We start from the raw sequence: 16,964 nt of genomic DNA on the forward strand, positions 1-16,964 counted from the left end.
TAGGGAGGGGCCAAGATTTCTGCTATGCCTCCCCCTCCCTCATGAGGGGTCCCTGGTTCAGGGTCAGAAGAGCCAGGTCGGGGTAGGGGGATAGTTTAGTACTAATCACAATCATTTGTTATAGTAGCATAACAAGAGACCTCCACCGCACACTATTTCATGAGGGGACACGGACAGTTTCTACACAAAGGACAGCTCTACGTGCAGCCCACAGCTCTCAGAGTGCCAAGAGCAGAATCCAAAAGGTGGGGAACTCGGAACAGACATATATGTATATACATACACAACTCTGACACTTTGTACAAAGTGGGAGAGAAAGAGATAAGGGAAGGGGGAGCCCTGCTTGGCCACCACAACAGAAGATGTGGCTTGAGCCCCCTGTCCAACGTTGACCCTGCTCTTCCTCCTGGTAGGCCTGGCTGGCTCACATCTCATTGAAGTTTGTTTAGTTGGGGGTGGTGGGATATTGAGTCTGCAGTTGATTCATGGCACCCTGGGCCACCCCTGTGGCTACAATCTAGGCTGCGTGCTGCACACACAGATTCTTCCATGCCCCTGTGGTCCACTCCTCCTGAGCTTTGCTGAAACTACCCCTGTTGCCCCAGTAAAATTTTTTTTTTTTTTTGGCCGGGGCTGGGTTTGAACCCGCCACCTCCGGCCTATGGGACCGGCGCCCTACTCCTTGAGCCACAGGCGCTGCCCATGCCCCAGTAAATTTTTTTTTTTTTTTTTTTTGTGGTTTTTGGCCAGGGCTGGGTTTGAACCTGCCACCTCTGGCATATGGGACCGGCGCCCTACTCCTTGAGCCACAGGCGTCACCCGCCCCAGTAAAATTTAAGAACTATACTGAGGGCGATGAAGATGAAGACAGCCACAACCATGAACATGATGGTAGAATGTGCATCATCACTGCTGAGCAAATGTTCTTTCCCTAGGAGATGGTGACAATCAAGCCCCAGACGCCCCAGCTTGGAATGCCCAAGGCCTGGATGATACTGATGACCATCTGGGCCATGAAGCCAAAGACCTTGTCTTGAAGACCTTGTAAACCAGCTGAAACCAGCAGACATAAGAGCAGGGTGTGAAGAGGATGAGCCAGAGAAAGGCGAGGCCACAGTTAGTGGCTTGCCACCTCCAGTCAGCCACATGAGGCAGCTCAGCAGGTTTTTGGTCATGCTGAGGTTCTGTGGAGGGATATCTGCCTTGAAGTCTTGGTAGAAACATGGCTTCAGCAGGATGAGTTTGGGCAATGGCGGGAAGTTGTTCACTTTCTCTGCCATGACGGCCCTGGCTGGCGTGTCTGTGCCTCTTTGTCTTGCCCTGGTGCTGCTGAAGGTGCAGTGTTCATGGCCCTGCACTGACCTGCCTAACTCACATATTATTAAAATATCCCTCTGGCTCCAGATGAATTAATTTACAAGGTTTTCTTGGTTGACTACTACAGTATTATCTATTGACATGTTGAAAGTACTCTGAGCTCTTAAAGCCAAAGTTGCTGATTTGTTGGTGCTTCCAAATTAATTAAAGACCACCCAAAGCAAGTAAATGCAGTTAGATGCTTATTGATACATAAGGATACTTTTAGGTTTTAGGTTTCCAATGTGCCATTCATTATTCAACAATACTCTTTCTACATGCCTTTCCTGGGTCTGTTTTACTATGATTCTATGAACTATTGCCTGCTCAGTGGAAAACGGACTCAGGACTTTTGACCAGTAGTGCAGTTCATTAATTGCCCCTTTTATGTATAAGATAATAAGGACTATTTTTGGTGATAAACCAGTGCTCTCCCTCCCCCCAGCTCAGATCAATGATGACACCAATTTATCAAAATAAATTAACATCTTAAATCAGTAATTTATCAACTGTCAGATTTGGCAGAATGTTACTTTCATAACAGTATGTTTAGGCTGTTTGTGTATGTCCATGAGTTCCTTGCCAGAAATGCAAAGTACATAACTACATTTTCTCGTTAACAGAGTTGGACATCATTAGCTCCCCTCCCCCAGTTTTTCTTGTTTTTCATTAACCTACACCTGGCATTCTGTGTCAAGTGTACATGCCAGAGATTGTAAAGATAAGACCATGTGATGTAGCCTGCCTAGTCTAGGCATTAGTGTGTGACTCAGGCAGCAAGTGCAGCCAGTCATTTCCAGCCACTTGGATTAGCTGAGATGGGAACACAAGGGAGGTGACCCACTGTCACGAGGTAAAGACTTAAAGCTTTGAGTTTAAAATTTAATAACAAAAGGAGGCGGAGTACAAGAAGTATTTTATATCTTACAAAGATAAGAAAACAATATATTCTTTACATTTACTTTTTCTGGAAGTATAATATACAGATAGCAAAGTGTGCATATTATTAAATATATACTTACACGAGCTTTCACTATTCAAAATGCCTGTGTGACCAGCACTGCCTCAAGAAATTAAGCATTATTAGCTACTCAGAAGTCTCTCTCGTGTTTTCTTCTACCTAGGACTTTTTCCCAAGAATGACTGGTTCCTGACTCCTATCACCATATGTTAGTTTGGTGCCTTGCTAGGTTATGTTTGACTCTATGTTTCATGATCTTTTGCTTTATTTTATTTATTTATTTACTTATTTATTTGTGAGACAGAGTCTCACTTTGTCACTCTTGGTAGAGTGCCATGGCGTCATAGTTCATAGCAACCTCAAACTCTTGGGTTCAAGCAATCCTCTTACCTCAGCCTCCCAAGTAGCTGGGACTACAGGTGCCTGCCACAATGCCCGGCTATTTTTAGTAGAGATGGGGTCCTGCTCTGGTCTCAAACTCCTGAGCTCAAGCAATCTACCATCTTGGCCTCCCAGAATGCTAGGATCACAGATATGAGCCACTGTGCCCGGCCTAGTAACTTCTTGTTGATACCTTGAAATTGGCGAAAGTGGGAGTATTTACACCACAAAAATTGGCAAATGGCACACATCAGGGTTCCCTCCTCTATGAAGAGCTAGCTGTTAAACATTTATTTGTATGCCATAATTTCTTTTCTTTTTTCTTTCTTTTTTTTTTTTTAGACAGACTCTTAGGGCATCATAGCTCACAGCAACCTCAAACTCTTGGGCTCAAGCCATCCTCTTGCCTCAGCCTCTCAAGTAGCTGGGACTACAGGCACTGACCACAATGCCCAGCTATTTTTAGAGACGAGGTCTTGCTCTGGCTCAGGCTGGTCTCAAACCTGTGAGCACGGGCAATCCACCTGCTGTGGCTTCACAAGTGCTAGGATTACAGGAGAGAGCCACCACGCCCAGCCCATAATTTCTTAATAGAAATAAAACAAACCAAAATCCTTGCCCTCATGGAATTCACATTCTAGGTGTAGAGACTGACAAAATGAGTAGTTAAATTATGTTAAAAAATGTATTAAAAGGGGTGAGGACAGTGGCTCATGTCTGTAATCCCAACACTCTGGAAGGCCAAAGAGGGTGGGATTGCTTGAGCTCAGGCAGTCAAGACCAGCCTGAGCAAGAGTGAGATCCTGTCTTTACTAAAAATAGAAAATTAGCCAAGTGCTGGGGTGGCAGACATTACTATTCTAAATAGAGTGATCAGGAAATATTCAAAGCACAATATCTGAGCATTAATTAAAGAAAAAGAGGGAGCAAGCATGCATATAGGTAAAAGAAAAGTGATCTAGACAGAGAAAACAGCAAATGTAAAGGCCCAGGCAGGAATCCTGCAAGGGGACCACTAGAACTGGGGCTAAGTGAATAATGGTAGAAGAATTAAGTAGCAGGCTCACCACCCATAGCACAGTGGTTACAGTGCCAGCCACATACACTGAGGTTCGTGGGTTCGAACCCTGGCTGGGCCAGCTAAAGCAACAATGGCAACTGCAACAACAACAACAAAATAGCCGGGCGTTGTGGTGGGCACCTGTAGTCCCAGCTACTTGGGAGGCTGAAGCAAGAGAATCTCTTGAGCCCAAGAGTTTGAGGTTGCTGTAAGCTGTGACGCCACGGCAGTCTACTGAGGGCAACAGCTTGAGACTCTGTCGAAACAAAACAAAACAACAAAAACAAAAACAAAGAATTAAGTAGCAGCTGAGGTGACAGGTAAAGGTGGGGAGGTGTAGAAGGACCCAGAAGGCCATTGCAAAGACTTGAGAGAATGTAATAGGGACAAATGTAGTTTTATACACATTAAAACATTTAAGTTGTTAAATGTTATCTTTTCAGATTCCTTCCTGAATTGCTTCTTTAGTCATTTTAGCCTTTTGACTTGTGCTGTCCAATACGACAGCCATTAGGCACCTGTGGCTATTTGAATGAAAATTAATTAAAACAAAATAGAATTAAGAATTCAGACCTTCTGGTGTATTAGCCATGTTTTAACTTTTTTTTTTTAATTCCCCCCCTACCTTTCAACTTTTCAAAAGCCATCCCTGCCTAACAGCTCCTGTGTCAGACAGCACAGATGCAGAACACTTCCATCATTGCAGAAGCTTCTACTGGACGTGGCTGCTCTAGACAGCAATGCTTCCTTTCTGCCATTAATTACAACCATAGGAAAAATAGACAGACAGCAATGCTTGCTGGGGTGGACTGTAGTCTGGACCTTGATTCATAGCCATTTTTATGAATGGTGCATTTGCCCTCGCAGACCTTTTGGCAAGGATACCTTGGTACAGGAATCTTGGAGCCATTTGATTTCTGCTCAGATTGTGAGTTTCTATTTTAGGACGTTATTTCTGAAAGTAGCTTTACATAAAACCTGTAATCTTCTCCAGAGACATCCTCCAGTTCATTTATATATTCATAAAAGTGAGTGATCACTGGCTATTACCTTGCTTGTATAACCTGTTGTTGTGAAAAGCAAGGATGGGGTTGATGTAAATTACTGGTCAAAAATGGCCCAAATTATAGCCTGGGGACTTTATTCATTTATTTGTTTTTGGTTGTTTTTAATACTATGGGTTCATGTTAAATAGTGATTAAATCTGAGATATAAATTGCTCAGAGTCAAAAAGTACAGAATAATTCCTTAATCTTTTCTGTGAGAGAGTGGGGTTACCTCAGGGTTTTTACCCCAGAGCTTCCACTGTGAGTGTGGTGTGGGGTCATTAAAACTTGGTAGACTGACCAGGTACTTTTCTGTAGCTGGTTCAGGAACATGAAGGGAGTGTAGTCGCTCGACTTTTTAAAAATGGCAGTTATCCTGTAAGATTCTCAGTTGGCTTATTTGTAGTTAGGAGCTCATTGTCTATATTCGGATAGAGATGGGATCTTTTTTTTTTTTTAATGATTTTATTATTATTATTACTTTTTTTTTTTTTGCAGTTTTTGGCTGGGGCTGGGTTTGAACCCACCACCTCCGTATATGGGGCTGGTGCCCTACTCCTTTGAGCCACAGGCGCCGCCCTAGAGATGGGATCTTTGAGGGAGTATTGTGTGTTCCCTGAACCTGGGTAAGCATAGAGCCTTTGGGCTGAGGAGACATGGCTGACACTTGTGGTCACATGTGGCTATGTCTCTGGGCTGGAGTGGGTGGTAATGGCCCAGGGCATTGGTCCATTAACTATTCCAGCTTTCTTCATTTATTGCTCTTTTTCTTCCTCCCATAACCAAAAATAGGTTGGATTTCTACAGACTGACTATAGATTCCCTCCAAACTTGCCCTCTGGGAAGACTCTGAAAAGTCTGTTCATATTAAAATATAACTGATGGATAAGGCTTCAGGATACTTTTCCCAGGAAACTGAGCCAATAGCCTTGTTGGTTTAAGTTAAAGGAATGTGGCTCTAATAGTGGAATTTCAGGCATCAGCTAAGCATCTTTCTGGTGCTCCTGAACTAGCACCATGTTTATAGTTGGGGGATCTATACATCCAGTTTACCTCGGACAGTCCTGGTTTATACCTATTACTCCTGCATATTTATTAACAACACTCCCTTTCACTCTCAAAATATCTGGGTGATAAATTAAATAGTCTTCTTATTTTATAGCCCTTTCTCTGCCTAAAACCTAAATAATAGATGCCAGGCACCATCTTTTCAAAATTACTACTTGGGGTTGGCTTCCCTAACAATCTCTACACTTTTCTCTCCTTTTTCTACACCTATTCCCAAATTGAAAAATGCCAGGAAACAAATGACAGTGCCTGCAATATTATTTCTCTCAGTAATTGTTTAAATAATGTAATAAATCGTGGTTCTCGAATAAAATCATCAAGATGCAAATCTTTCCAAGGATACTCCTTATCAATTTAGAAATCTTATTTTCAAACATGTCCTTTTTCTCTTTGTCTAGAAAAAAGTTTCCTCTGAGAACTCCTTTTGTTGACTTATTTCTTCTCATTGGAATTTTGATTGGGTTGATTGCACTTCCTATTTCTAGAACTGCAGTGACTTTGTTTACAGACTTTTGTCTGCTGGGCATGCAATTAGAATTTGTTGCAATTTTGCCTTTGGGCCCTATATTTTATGGGAGATAAGACCCTAGAGTATCTGGCATCTGCAAAATTCATTCCTAGCTAGTCTAGCCTAGAGGCAAACTTAAACACCAGTCACCAGCAGTGAGCTACACCTGTACGCATATAAATGGCATTTTAAGAGGAAGAAAGTCTAAAGCCACAAAGTTGTAATGTTCCTTTAGAGCTTGACTGGAGCTATAAAAAGCACATAATGTTGGCACTTATATTTTTAACTGTTCTAAGTTCTCTACTGGTTATTATGAAAGTATATGTATATTCATTTGGATTTCTTTTTAATCAGGAAGATAGTTCAACATTTCACTTCACTTGTTCAGCTATTTTCCTTAAATATATTGGTTATACATCTCATACAATTGCCTTCATGAAAAGCCGGGCTAAAAAAGATTCGTCTTCACCTTTTCTTTAGCACTTCAGATTATTGAATTTCCAAATTTCAAGCATGACCTAAGAATTTTCATAATTTTGCACCTTGTGCCCTTTGATTTCAAATGGTTAGAAATTAACCTATTTCATGTCCTTGGGAGCAAAGGGTTACCTAGCATTAAGGTTCATTTAAAAACAACAGTTGGCCTCTTGTGCAAACATTCTCTTCCATTTATGGACACACTCCTATTTCCTCCCCTTTTTTCCACTCTAAATGCCAGTTTACAATTCAGTGAGATAGTTTTCTATTTATAGTGTCTTCACCTTAAATGTTATTCCTCAAATATCAGGTGTTATTTCCCAAACACAAAAAAGGGTATCAGCTTTCACACCAAACAAAATCTACATTGACTAAGGAAATTATCTATAGTAGTAATAGTGACAATGTGAAAACCATTAGTGCAAATGAGAAGTTTATCTATTGTTAGTAGCAGCCTAACTCTTCCCATCAACAGAATAACTTAATTAGTTAAAACCAGTAACTGAGTAGAAATAAAAATGAAAATGTTTAACTTCCTGTATGAAAGAAGTAATGGAGGCCTTTTCTTGTCTTGACAATGGGGGTTCATCACTGTCTATGGCGAACATATATTTTGCTGTGTAAACATATCTTGCACTTACTCTGTAAACCTATCTTTTCTCTTCCTTGACAGACCTTGTTTTACATAAAAAAGAAAAAAGACAGATGCATTCTAACCGGACAGAAAGATGAAATCCAACTTTAATAACTAAAATCCTCTAAATTTATGCTTGTAGTTAGAAAGAGACACAATGTTTGTGGACTAGTATAACTCAAGAGGGCTGGGCTGTGTTGAGTCTTCAGGGACTCCCAGACTCTGATTCAGCTTTGCTGGCCCTGAGACACAATTTTATCAGGACATCTATAAGAAATCACAGGAAAACTAACAACACAACAAGAATCTTCATGTGTTCATTTTTTGGCTTTAAAAAATTTGTATCTGTAGATCAATATGCCTGTTGATGTGTATGCTTGCTTGTGTAATAATTTATGTATTTAAATATTAGGTGCAGAGGGTTGTTAATGCCATTCTTCAGTTACTGGCATATTTATATATCTACTCATTCATCCACTCCATTTTGTCACCATATTCTATTCACATTCCACTACCCCCATTTTCAATTTAATGTATTTAATGTGTAGCTTTTTATTTAAATGTGCTATGCAAAATGTATTTTTTTATGTGTCTATACTTTTAGTTTACATAAACAATATTGCTTTACATATTTTTTGTCACTAAGTATCATTCTTACTATTTTTTCATTGCATCCAACCCATTCCCTTCCTTAGTGATGGCTACCCAAATAGGGTCCAACTCCCCGGCACTGCAAACATCGCTTCAGTGAACACTCTCTTACACGTTTCCTGAAAGACAAATCCACTTCGTTTAAACTGATTTCTCATTGTGTTTTCAAAGTATCATTTAAAAACTATTTTTTTGTCTCTAAGTTACAAATACACTGGCCTATGTATGTATACATATTTTAAATTAATATGAGGGTACATACAATTAGGTCCATTGCTTGTGTTTGCCAGCCAAGTCCAAGTTGTAGTTGAGCCCCTCACTCAGGGGGTGTGGCATATACCCTTACATGGTGCCCATTAGGTGAGAGCACACCAATTCCCCATTTTCTCCTAGGTTTATATATATATATAAATTTTTTTGTTGTTGAGACAGAGTCTCACTATGTTGCCCTTGGTAGAGGTGCCATTACTCACAACTTCCAAACTCTTGGGCTTAAGGGATTCTCTTGCCTCAGCCTCCCCAAATAGCTGGGACTTACAGGCACCTGCCACAACTCCTGGTTATTTTTGTTGTTGTTGTTGCAAGTGTCATTGTTCTTTTTTTTGTTTTGTTTTGTAGAGACAGAGTCTCACTATCTCACCCTCGGTAGAGTGCTGTGGCATCACATAGCTCATAGCAACCTCTAACTCCTGGGCTTAGGTGATGCTCTTGCTTCAGCCTCCCGAGTAGCTGGGACTATAGGAGCCTGCCACAAACCCCCGCTTTTTTTTTTGGTTGCAGTTCATCTGGGGCCGGGTTTGAACCCGCCACCCTTAGTATATGGGGCTGGTGCCCGCTGGGTTCAAACCCACCAGCCTCGGTGTATGTGGCTGACGCGGTAACCACTATGCTACAGACGCCGAACCCTCCACTTTTATTTTTATTTGTTAACTTTATTGCTTTACCATTCAAATTTAGGTCTTTAAAGGATCTAGTTTCCTTGTGTGATGTTAGATATGGATTATGTTTCATTCATATGGTGAGTTTTCCATCATCTCCTAAACAATCTGTTTCTTTCACAGCCATTTGTGGTTCCATTTTTTTTTTTTTTTTTTTTGTAGAGACAGAGTCTCACTGTACCGCCCTCGGGTAGAGTGCCGTGGCATCACACCGCTCACAGCAACCTCTAACTCTTGGGCTTACGCGATTCTCTTGCCTCAGCCTCCCGAGCAGCTGGGACTACAGGCGCCCGCCACAACGCCCGGCTATTTTTCTGTTGCGGTTTGGCCGGGGCTGGGTCCGAACCAGCCACCCTCGGCATATGGGGCCGGCGCCCTACTCACTGAGCCACAGGCGCCGCCCCCATTTTTTTTTTTTAATTAAATCATAGCTATGTACATTAATGCAATCATGGGGTACAATGTTCTGGTTTTATATACCATTTGAAATATTTTCATCAAACTGGTTAAAAGAGCCTTAATAGGGCATTTTCTTAGTTATTGTGTTAAGACATTTATACTCTACGCTTAGTAAATTTAACATGTATCCTTGTAGAATGCACCATAGGTGTGGTCCCACCAATTACCCTCCCTCCACCCATCCTCCCCCCTCCCTCCTCTCCTTCCTCCCCCCTCTTCTTGGGCTACAGTTGGGTTACAGCTTTCATATAAAAAGTTATACCCATCAATGTACTCAGGGCTGAGTACACTGGATACTTTTTCTTCCATTCTTGAGATACTTTGCTAAGAAGAATACATTCCAGCTCCATCCATGTAAACATGAAAGAGGTAAAGTCTCCATCTTTTTTAAGGTTGCATAATATTCCATGGTGTACATACACCACAGTTTATTGATCTTTTCGTGGGTTGATGGGCACTTGGGCTTCTTCCATGACTTAGCAATTATGAATAGGACTGTAATAAATGTTCTGGTGCAAATATCTTTGTTATAAAGTGATTTTGGGGGCGGCGCCTGTGGCTCAGTGGGTAGGGCGCTGGCCCCATATACTGAGGGTGGCAGGTTCAAACCCGGCTCCGGCCAAACTGCAACCAAAACATAGCCGGGCGTTGTGGCGGGCGCCTGTAGTCCCAGCTACTCGGGAGGCTGAGGCAAGAGAATCGCTTAAGCCCAGGAATTGGAGGTTGCTGTGAGCTGTGTGATGCCACGGCACTCTACTGAGGGCCATAAAGTGAGACTCTGTCTCTACAAAAAAAAAAAAATAATAAATAAAAATAAAAAAATAAAGTGATTTTTGGTTTTCTGGATATATACCTCCTAGAGGAATTGAAGGATTGAATGGCAGGTCTATTTTTAGATCCCTCAGTGATCTCCAGACATCTTTCCAAAAGGAACGTATTAGTTTGCATTCCCACCAGCAGTGCAGAAGTGTTCCCTTTTCTCCAAATCCATGCCAATATCTCTGGTTTGGGGATTTTGTGATGTGGGCTAATCTTACTGGAGTTAGATGATATCTCAAAGTGGTTTTTTTTTTTTTTTTTTTGGCCGGGGCTAGGTTTGAACCTGCCACCTCTGGCATATGGGACTGGCGCCCTACTCCTTGAGTCACAGGCGCCGCCCTCAAAGTGTTTTTGATTCACATTTCTCTGATGATTAACGATGATGAGAATTTTTTCATGGGTCTGTAGACCATGTGCCTGTCTTCTTCAGAGAAATTTCTCTTCAAGTCCCTTGCCCACCCTGAGATAGGAACACTTGTTCTTTTCTTGCTAATACGTTTAAGTTCTCTGTGGATTCTGGTTATTAAACCTTTGTCGGAGACATAACCTACAAATATCTTCTCCCATTCTGAGGGCTGTCTGCTTGCTTTACTTACTGTATTTTGGCTGTGCAGAAGCTTTTTTTGTGTGTGTGCGTGTGGAGACAGAGTTTCACTTTATTGCTCTTGGTAGGGTGCCGTGGCGTCACACAGCTCACAGCAACCTCCAACTCCTGGGCTTAGGCGATTCTCTTGCTTCAGCCTCCCGAGTAGCTGGAACTACAGGCGCCCGCCACAACGCCCGACTATTTTTTGGTTGCAGTTTGGCCGGGGCTGGGTTTGAACCCACCACCCTCGGTATATGGGGCCGGCGCCCTGCTCACTGAGCCACAGGTGCCACCCTGTGCAGAAGATTTTTAGTTTGATCAGATCCCAGTAATGTGTTTTTGGTGTTGCTTCAATTGCCGGGGGGTGGGGGTGGGGTGGGGGTGGGTGTCTTCCGCATGAAATATTCACCCAGGCCAATTTCTTCAGGTGTTTTCCCTGCACTTTCTTCTAGTATTTTGTAGTTTCATGTCTTAAGTTTAAATCTTTAATCCAGTGAGAGTCTATCTTAGTTAATGGTGAAAGATGTGGATCCAGTTTCAGTTTTCTATAGGTCACCAGTCTGTTAAATTTGTTAAATAGGGAATCTTTTCCCCACTGAATGTTTTTATTTTTGTAGAGACAGAGTCTCACTGTACCACCCTCTGGTAGCGCTGTGGCGTCACACGGCTCACAGCAACCTCTAACTCTTGGGCTTACACGATTCTCTTGCCTCAGCCTCCAGAGCAGCTGGGACTACAGGCGCCCGCCACAAGGCCCGGATATTTTTCTGTTGCAGTTTGGCCGGGGCTGGGTCCGAACCTGCCACCCTCGGCATATGGGGCCGGTGCCCTACTCACTGAGCCACAGGCGCCACCCCCCACTGAATGTTTTTAATTGGCTTACCAAAGGTCAAATAACGGTAAGTAGCTGGGTTCATCTCTTGGTTCTCTATTCTGTTCCATATGTCTATCTCTGTTTTTGTGCCAGTACCATGCAGTTTTGATCACTATTGATTTGTAGTATAATCTGAGGTCTGGTAGTGTGATTCCTCCTGATTTGATTTTATTTCTGAGTAATGTCTTAACTATTTGAGATTTTTTCTGATTCCATATAAAATGAAGTATTATTTTTTTCGAGATTTTTAAAGTATGACAGTGGAGCTTTAATAGGGATTGCGTTAAAATTGTATATTGCTTTGGGTAATATGGACATTTTAACAATGTTGATTCTTCCCAGCCATGAGCATGGTGTGTTTTTCCATTTGTTAACATCTTCAGCTATTTCTTTTTTTAGAGTTTCATAGTTCTCTTTATAGAGATCTTTCAAATAAAACTTAGGTAAACTTCCAAATATTTCATCTTCTTTGGCACTACTATGAAAGGAATAGAGTCCTTGACTGTTTTTTCAGCTTGACTATTGTTGGTGTATGTATAAAGGCTACAGATTTATGAGTGTTGATTTTGTAACCTGAGACACTACTGTATTCCTTGATCACTTCTAAGTGTTTTGTAGTAGAATCCCTGGTGTTTTCCAGTTATACAATCACATCATCTGCGAAGAGTGAAAGTTTAATCTCTTCTGACCCTATATGGATACCCTTGATCGCCTTTTCTCCCCTAATTGCGATGGCTAAGACTTCTGTTACAATGTTGAAAAGCAATGGAGACACTGGGCAACCTTACCTGGTTCCTGATGTGAGTAGAAATGATTTCAATTTAACTCTGTTCAATATGATATTGGTTGTGGGTTTGCTGTAGATGGCCTCTATCAATTTAAGAAATGTCCCTTCTGTACCTATTTTCTTAAGTGTTCTGATTATGAAAGGATGCTGGATATTATCAAAAGCTTTTTCTGCATCAATTGAGAGAATCATACGGTCTTTGTTTTTTATTTTGTTTATGTGATGAATTATATTTATAGATTTACGTATATTAAACCAGCCTTGAGACCCTGGGATAAAACCCACTTGGTCATGGTGTATAATTTGTTGATGTGTTGCTGGATTCTGTTTGTTAGGATCTTGTTGAATATTTTTGCATCGATATTCATTAGTGATATTGGTCTATAATTTTCTTTTCTTGTTGGGTCTTTTCCTGGTTTGGAGATCAAGGTGATGTTTGCTTCATAGAATGTGTTGGGTAGTATTCCTTCTTTTTCTATATTTTGGAAAAGGTTAAGTAATATAGGTACTAGTTCCTCTTTAAAGTTTGGTTGAATTCTGATGTGAAGCCATCTTGTCCTAGGCTTTTCTTTTTAGGGAGATTTTGTATAGTTGATGCTATTTCAGAACTTGATATAGGCCTGTTCAACATTTCCACTTCATTCTGGCTAAGTCTAGGAAGGTGGTGTGCTTCCAAGTATTGGTCTCTTTTCTTCAGATTTTTGTATTTCTGAGAATAGAGTTTATTGTAATATTCATTAAGGAATTTTTTTTTTTTTTTTTTTTTGAGACAGCGCCTCAAGCTGTCGCCCTGGGTAGAGGGCCATGGTGTCACAGCTCATAGCAACCTCCAACTCCCGGGCTTAAGCAATTCTCTTGCGTCAGCCTCCCAAGTAGCTGGGACTACAGGCGCCTGTCACAATGCCCAGCTATTTTTTGGTTGTAGTTGTAATTGTTGTTTGGCAGGCCCCGGCTAGATTTGAACCCACCAGCTCTGTTGTATATGGCTGGCGCCTTAGCTGCTTGAGCTACAGGTGCTGAGCCCATTAAGGAATTTTTGAATTTCTGAAGAGTCTGTTGTTATTTTGTCTTTGCCCTTTCTGATTGATGAAATTAGAGATTTTATTATTTTTTTTTCCTGTTTAGGTTAGCCAAAGGTTTATTTATTTTATTGATCTTTTCAAAAAACCAACTTTTTGACTTATTTATCTGTTGTATAATCCTTTTTTTCAATTTCATTTAATTCTGCTCTAATTTTGATAATTTCTTTTCCTCTGCTGCGTTTGGGATTAGAATGCTCTTCCTTTTCCAGTTGCTTGAGATGTCCCATTCAGTTGTTAACTTCCTCTCTTTCTGTTCTTTTGAGGAAGGCTTGCAGTGCTGTTAAGTCTTTGGTGATTTTGTCTTTGAATTCATTGAATTCTTGAGACAACTTTTGAAATGCTCCTTGAATTTCAATTCCAACTTTACCTTCATTCTATTAATCTTATTTGCAATCCAAATTCTGAATTTGATGTCTGACATCTCAGTCATTTTTTTTTTTTTTTTTTTGTAGAGACAGAGTCTCATTTTATTGCCCTCGGAAGAATGCCGTGGTGTCACATGGCTCACAGCAACCTCCAACTCCTGGGCTTAGGCGATTCTCTTGCCTCAGCCTCCCGAGTAGCTGGGACTACAGATGCCCACCACAATGCCCAGGTATTTTTTTGTGGGATTACCTCAAAGGTGACTGTAGTGATATTCAGGAATGAGGTATGTAGCACTTTTTTCTAGGATGAGTTCATGAACTTAATTGTCTGACCTTGTAATCACTGCCCCATACCAGAACAATTCTTTGCTGAGCAGAATCCAGTACTCTCTCAGAACTCTTTCACGAAGCACCACTTTGTGAGGTGAGAGAAGTAGGTCAGGAGGACTGATACATACCGGTGGTGAAAGGAAGGTGTGGGCCCACCTAGAAGTAAAAGTTCTGATAGTGCCTAGGGGCCTTAGTGAACAGCAAGGGCAATGGGCATAGCTGGCCTGCTGTGGTGGCTCACACCTATAATCCTAACACTCTGGAATGCTGAGGTGGAGGAATTGCTTGAGCATGGGAGTTTGAGACCAGCCCGATCAAGAGAGAGACCCCCGTTTCTACTAAAAATAGAAAAATTTGCCTGGCTTTTTGGTGGGTTCCTGTAGTCTCAGCTACTCAGGAGGCTGAGGCAAGAGGATCTCTTGAGCCTAAGAGTTTGAGGTTGCTGTGAGCTCTGATGACTCCAGGGCACTCAACCCAGGGAAACTAATGGAAACTAGGTCATTTAAAGACCTAAAGACTAAATCTGTCTTGGAATCACACATGGAAACTAGATCATTTAAAGACCTAAAGACCTAAATCTGTCTGCATACCAGGGTTCCCAGAATGAGTGGGAGGTGGGTATGAAGGGGCAGACAAAACTCAAGACTCCAAACACACAGAAAACTGGCTTTAGGATGTTTACCACTGTTAATTAGACTAAAATGTGCATCTGGAGTAAGACCCAGCAAAAGCATGTCCCAGGTTAGACAGGTGTCAGGAAGGAAGTGGTGGCCAATGCAGGAGCCCAGCAGTTAGCATTAATGAAAAGACCTGCTCCTTCCAAGCTCTTATACTGTGTAGATTGGGGATGATGACTGTAGTACACCAAGCTGCTTAAGTGTCTTACATTCCAGCACTGTATAGGACAGGGAATGGTGGTGAATATAGTGCTCTAAATATAATTATTAATTACATTTGTTAATCCAAAATATCAATGGTTAAGCAATAATTATTTCTTATTGTGTCATTATCCAATATAGATTGGTTTCAAGGTAGGTGGATGTGGAATTCACTGTGAATAGGGACCCGGGAGCCAAGTGCCTTCCGTCTGGTGGCCCCAGTATTTTCTTGGGCCTTGAAATCCTCCAGTGGTTCCTCTGTATCTGGTTGAAAGGATAAGGAATAAGGGAGGACCTCAAGGTCAGTGTTTTGTAAGATAGGCCGGGAGTTGTGTACATCATTTCTGTTTACTTTCCATTGAAGAGAACTAGTCATGAGGGCCTTCGTAATTGTAAAGTAACTGGGAAATGTTTTCTAGAAGTATTCTAAGGACAAGAATACAAATATAGATGAAACAGGTAGCCATTCTTCCACGAGAGTAAAAGATAGCAGAAGTAGCAGCAGGAGGAATGAAATGGAGTTTTTAGTCCTAGGTTAAAACGTTTTCCTTTAGAAAGTTAATTTACCACTTTGGGAGGCCAAGATGTGAAGACTGCTTGAAGTCAGTAGTTTAAGACCAGCCTGGGTCCCATAGTTAGATGGCATCTTTACAAATAACAAAAAATTTGGTGGCTTATGCTTATAATATCAGCACTTTTAGAGGCCAAGGCAGGAAGATTGCTTGAGGCCAGGAGTTCAAGACTAGCCTAGGCAAAGTAGTGAGACCGCATATTTACAAAAAGTTTTAAAAATTAGACAGGTGTGGTGGTTAATAGTGTGCCTGTTACTTGGGAGGCCAAAGCAGGAGGATCATTTGAGCCCAGAAGTTGGAGGAGGCCACAGTAATGCCACTGTACTCCAGCCTGGGTAATAAACTGAGAACTTGGCTCAAAAAAAAAAAAAAAAGTTAATTTATTTATGAGGAAAAGTGAGTTATATTCATGTATTCATTAATTGATTTATTCATCAGTTTTTCATTCAGTCAATAAAAAACCCATTGAGGATTGATTGTGCCTGACAAATCAAAATGAATTTATTTAAAAAATTGTGATATTGTGACTTATAATAAAATACAGTATATACAGTTGGCTCTTCATATGGGGCTTTATCTGGATCCATGGTGTCAACCAAGAAGAGGTGAAAGACCAGACTGCAAAGCAGAAAGACAAGGCCTTTATGGAGGCCTAAGGAATTGTAGTTCAGGGGACACAGATTCAGCTAGCAGCCAAATTATGTTCCAAAGAGAGGGAGAGGAGGCAGGCTTTAAAAGGAAGCTAAGGATAGTTACAGATGTTGTTTTCAAAGAACTGTCATTGGTGGAGGTGATGCAGGGGGTGCCTTAATGAAGGGAAGAAAGCCCCCTGAACTTGCCAAGTGGGTTCTTGGCTTCATGAAGGAAAGAATTCAAGTGTAAGCCATCTAGCAACAGAAAGTTTGAGAGAGACAGACAACAGATTCTGCTCCACAGAGAGTGGAGGTCCTCCCCTGAGCAGGAGAGGGACCCCTTATGGAACAATGGTAATGTTTTTAAATGTTCAAAAATCCCATTGGGAAACAGCTGTATGTGACCAGTGTTTTGTACTCAGGCCATAAAGGTTAGTCAATCATAAACTACTGACACAGAAAGGTAAGCATAGTTTGTAAGGCATCTGGCTTAGCAGTTC

At 41.4% G+C, this 16,964-nt stretch overlaps 1 pseudogene; it reads right to left on the reverse strand.

The window, feature by feature from the left end:
* Positions 1-424: 424 nt before the first annotated feature.
* Positions 425-1,289, reverse strand: LOC128588919 (secretory carrier-associated membrane protein 5-like; annotated as a pseudogene).
* Positions 1,290-16,964: the final 15,675 nt, after the last annotated feature.

Source organism: Nycticebus coucang, chromosome 6, assembly GCF_027406575.1.
Source record: "Nycticebus coucang isolate mNycCou1 chromosome 6, mNycCou1.pri, whole genome shotgun sequence".
NCBI lineage: Eukaryota > Metazoa > Chordata > Mammalia > Primates > Lorisidae > Nycticebus > Nycticebus coucang.